Genomic DNA, 4,885 nt, shown 5'->3' on the forward strand with positions numbered 1-4,885 from the left:
ACCCCCCCCACCCCCCGTTCATAGCCAAGCTGTTTAGGGGAAGGGTCTATATCCTCCTTCTTCACTTTCACCTGCCCATCAGCCCATTTCAATGGGGCTTCCCATCTTATCTTCATCCCCATCACTGATTAATTTTACCAAATCAGCATTACAACCACCATGCTGCCAAGCAAGGACCAAAGGGACCCCTTTTTGTCCTTGCTTGCTTCGGTTTGCAGAAACAATGGACACAATCACTAGCTCCCAGCCCAATACCTTTTCTGCCTGTTTTCATGGCAGGATCTTAGCTGGGGCTTTTTGGGGGGGAGGAATGGGGAGTTCATTTTTCTCCTGTTCTTCCTCTGTCTCCTTGGAGCAAGTTCGCCTTTGCTTATTCTTTACCTCCGTGCTTCTCAAAGGCTGAAGTGCTTAAGCACCATTCAGGCTGCTCATTAGCATGCAGATGAGAAGCTCAGGCTCCACACACCACACATTCTGATTCTGTAATTTTGATGCAGGGCCAAGAATCTGCCTTTTATAAACACCCTTGGTTACCTTTAGGCTGCATTTTGAGAAATCTTGTCATAGTTGGTGATGGTCCTTGGCCTTTTCATCTTTCCGATTCTCATTTCTTTTGTGATCTCTGTGTCCCAAGCCATCAGGTACCAACTAGAGTGTGTTTTCTATCCCCAGGTCAGTGACTTCTCTAGAGCTTCAGAACCAGATATCCATCCACCCACAAGACATGACTGCAAGTGAGGATGTTCTCAAAAACCCACAACGTCCGAGGCCAACCTGGACTATCACTCACCCAGTTATCTAAGTGGGAAGCTTCAAATTATTCTATTTTAGTGCTGCCTCCCCTGTAGATTCAATCAATTCCCAAGTCCAGAGCGTCCAAATCCAGAATAGAACTAAATTACCAGCTTCTCTTCATTCCCACTGCCCTGCCCATCCCAGGGACCAGTTGTTTTTCTCCAGAACGAGTCTATATTTTGGCCTTCTGTTCCTATGTGTACTCTCTGCCACCACAGAAATACAGACACTAAGGTTTCTCTCCAGAACTGACCTTGTACTTCTTCTGCATTCAGGCATCCGTGGCGTCCTGACATCTGGGGAGACGTCACTGCTGATGCCACACCAGATCTTCCCTGGCTAAGGAATTGCCTCTAGCCAAGGTCAAGTTGCTATTCCTGTAGCCTGGCTCAACTCAGGGCTGGGCAGAGGATTCTGAAAATCATGCAGTAGTTAGTAAGAGTGTGTCTTTGAGATAAAACACAGAGTTCGATGGTCAAATCAGATTCATAAACTGAAGCTTAGATCTAACATGAAAAGTATCAAGCCTTACTAATAGTTGCACAATTCAAGTAGAGAGGCATATAGAGTGTGGAGTGTTGGACCATAGGGCATTTCTCCATGACTGCACACATAAGGTTGAAGCCTAGCCCAGATATGTCACAAGGGGTCTCTACATGATACATGAGGGGCATCCCTCTCCAGAGAGAGCTATTTTGGTAACAAAAATCTCTACCTAATTCTCGGCTTGTTTTATAGTTTGGATAACCTTTCCCAGGGCACCACCCCATAAATGCAGAGGTTCCATATTTGTTTACTGCAGGCAGTGCTGGGCAGATAGGGCACATCTTGCTAAAAGCATTCCACAGATAAGAACCTCGATGCTTGCCAGTATCATTAGGGTGTTTGCCAGGGGTTCTGTCACTAGCAGGATTATGAGGAAATTGGACTAGGTCATTTTCCTGTCTTGCCTGGGGTATCTCTGGGTGAAGGTAGAAAATGCTTTGCAGACTGGCTGTTAACCCTTTCCTGTGCTTGCCCTGCCATTTTCTCTATTGGGTTTGTTTTCTAGGTTTCTGACCTTGGCTTTCTCTCTTCTTATTCTACACACACACACACACACACACACACACACACACACACAGACATAAACACATCCAAGACACAGCTCAGACACCACAGACACAGACACGGACACAGATATACACATAGCACACACATACACATAGACACACATAGGCACATAGGCACACACACAGACATAGACACACAGACACACATAGACACACACAGGCACACATATACACATAGGCACATAGGCACACATACAGACATAGACACATACAGACAGACACAGACACATACACAAAGACACACAGACACACAGACACAGACACATGCACAGATACACACACACACATACACACACACTCACTCACTCACATAGGACTCATTTCCAATTCTGAGGTTTCCTTTCCTTAGACTGTCTCTGAGCTCTGCTTTTTACCCTTGAAACTCTCAGCTCCATATCTCTCATTACTCATCAATGTCTTGATGTACTACAGGTCTTCAGGCATACTCATCACTGAACTTCTTGTCTTTCTGGGTTCCTATCTCCTCTGACTTCTCAGAGCAAGAGGAACCATATTTACATGGTCCCAGAAACCTTAAACTATGTCCTGTGTGACATGGTTATAGAGGCAGTGTCTGACACACAAAGCTAAATGGTTGATGAGACAATGCAGAGGAATGTCCATTCTGGATGCTGTATGTAGAAGAGCTCAGATCCCTCTTCCCTGTCATTCTCCATAGTTGCCCCCTGTCTTCTAGGATCCACCTTTTCACCATCCTCTCTTTATCTGACATCACTCATGACAGTATTCTTGGAGCTGCCCTCCTGTCCCCTTGCCTGTGGCTCCCTCTGTAGTCAGAGACAAGATCTTCCTATTATCCATCTGATGATGTCGCTTGCTTCCAAATACTTTATAAAGTTCTCAGGAGCAATCTCAGACTCCGAGATGAAGCTTAGGAGACTAGAAATGATCAGGCAACTTCCTGTTCCTATGAACTCACACTACAGCTGATGCTTGTTGACCGTTTCATCCTTGTCATGCCTCTGTCTATCCAGGTTTGCCCTCCCCACTGCTGGTGAGACCCCTCCCTCCAGCCCACCCTCTGAGCTTTTGCTGTGCCACTCTACACTTTCCATTGAAGTTCCCTCGGGCTGTGCAGCTCTGCTAGGTCCCCCATTGTGACTTCCTGTGAAAGCCAGAAGCACAGGGACTGCTTGTAGTTAACACAATGCTTTGCAGAAGGCAGGTTCCCAGTATCCAGTGAACAGAGTGAGTGGAAGGAGGGAGGGCAAGGGAGGGCTCCTGGAGTCTGGAGTGGCGGGTGGTGTGGGATGCTGATGAAACCAGGGATGGGCAGCTCAAGGGGACTCAGAGGGCTGAGATGACTGCATTAAGGAGTTCTTTGGACTGGGAGAGCTGATGAGTTTGGCAGTGGACACTGGAGTTCAGCCTTTGAAATAAACAGATCTGTCACTTGGCAAGATGGAACCCATCCCTACTTCTCTTCAGCCACCCAAGGTCTCTGCCGGCGTGGAACACAGCACACCCTCAAACTCTGTAGGGAGGTAGAAGAGTTTTCAGAATTTTTCCCTGCAGCCTTGCCTTGTACCCTGTAGGAGACAGAGATCCCACCTCCATTTGCTAATTCTGCAAGAAGCTAATGCAGTCCCTGTGGCTGCTGGCCAGGTCTGGTCTGTTTCTCTGTCTCCAGCCAGCCTCTTTTGTGGAGATGAGAGGGTGGGTCATTCCTCTCTGCTGTCTGCAGTGAGCTTCCTGCTACCCTCAGCAGTTTACAGGGAAGAGGTTTCAACAACCAAGGAGCAGAGGGTGTGGACAGTCCCTTTCCTGGCTCAGTTAATTTCCTGTGGAATAGTTGAGAAAGGGCAGTTTATAGCGAGGGGTGGGATGCGGGAAGAGGTGTGCTGAATTTATAAGCTCACATGTTGGAAGCTAGAGGTCGAGACTGAGCAGATACATCTGGTGAGGACTTTTGGCCACTTTGACTCATTACAGAGAGCAAAAGGGCAACAGAGTGTGTGTGTGTGTGTGTGTGTGTGTGTGTGTGTGTGAGAGAGAGAGAGAGAGAGAGAGAGAGAGAGAGAGAGAGAGAGAGAGAGAGAGAGAGAGAGCAGGGAGCAGATGCAGTCACCCCCTTGTGATAACAAATTTCTTCACGTGGTAACTGTATTAACTCCTTTATGAGGGTAGAACTCTCATGGCCAAACATCTCTTGGGTTATGGTTATTTGCCATCAGCTATTAAATTCCAACATGAGTTTTGGTGGGGACAGAACTGCATATCATTGTCCCTTCCTGTCTCAACTTTGATCTCTGCTGTCATCTCAGATACAACAGAACTTGGGAACATTTTGATTTTATAAAGACTCTCTCTCTCTCTCTGTGTCTCTCTCTCTGCTCGTGTGTGTGTGTGTGTGTGTGTGTGTGTGTGTGTGTATGTGTGTACATGGCATAGCATGTATGTGCAGGTTAGAGGATAGCAACCTCAGATGTTAGTCCTTTCACCTTGACACAAGGTCTCTTGTTTGCCACTACTGTGCACCAGGCTAGCTGGCCTGTGAGCTTCCAGAGCTTCTCCTGTCTTTGCCTCATATCTTACAACAGCCGTGCTAGGATTAGCAATGTATGCGACAGTATCCAACCTTTTTAGTAGGTTCTGGAGAGCCAATTCAAACCCTCACATTTGCACAGCAAGTGTTTGGCCCACTAGGACATGACCTCAGCTCACCAAGATGACTATTTTGTTTAGAAGGGTGTTAGGGAAGTGTGGAGGTGTAGAACCAGTTCATGTGGCTATCTCAGGCACATTGTCATTTTGACCTGCCTGGACAATGACTAGTGTGTGCACTCTATATTTGGAGGGCCACCCCATTTTCTGTAGTAATGAGGGTTCTTTCCTCTCAGTCCTGCATTGTGGAAACTGTTATGTGCCAACTGTTGGTGGCTTTTTCTCTGCTAGCTCTGCAAAGGGAGGGCTGAGCCTGCTCTGACGAGGCAGGGAGAGAGAAGACAGGGCTGCAC

This window comes from Mastomys coucha, unplaced genomic scaffold (assembly GCF_008632895.1).
Source record: "Mastomys coucha isolate ucsf_1 unplaced genomic scaffold, UCSF_Mcou_1 pScaffold9, whole genome shotgun sequence".
Taxonomy (NCBI): Eukaryota; Metazoa; Chordata; class Mammalia; order Rodentia; family Muridae; genus Mastomys; species Mastomys coucha.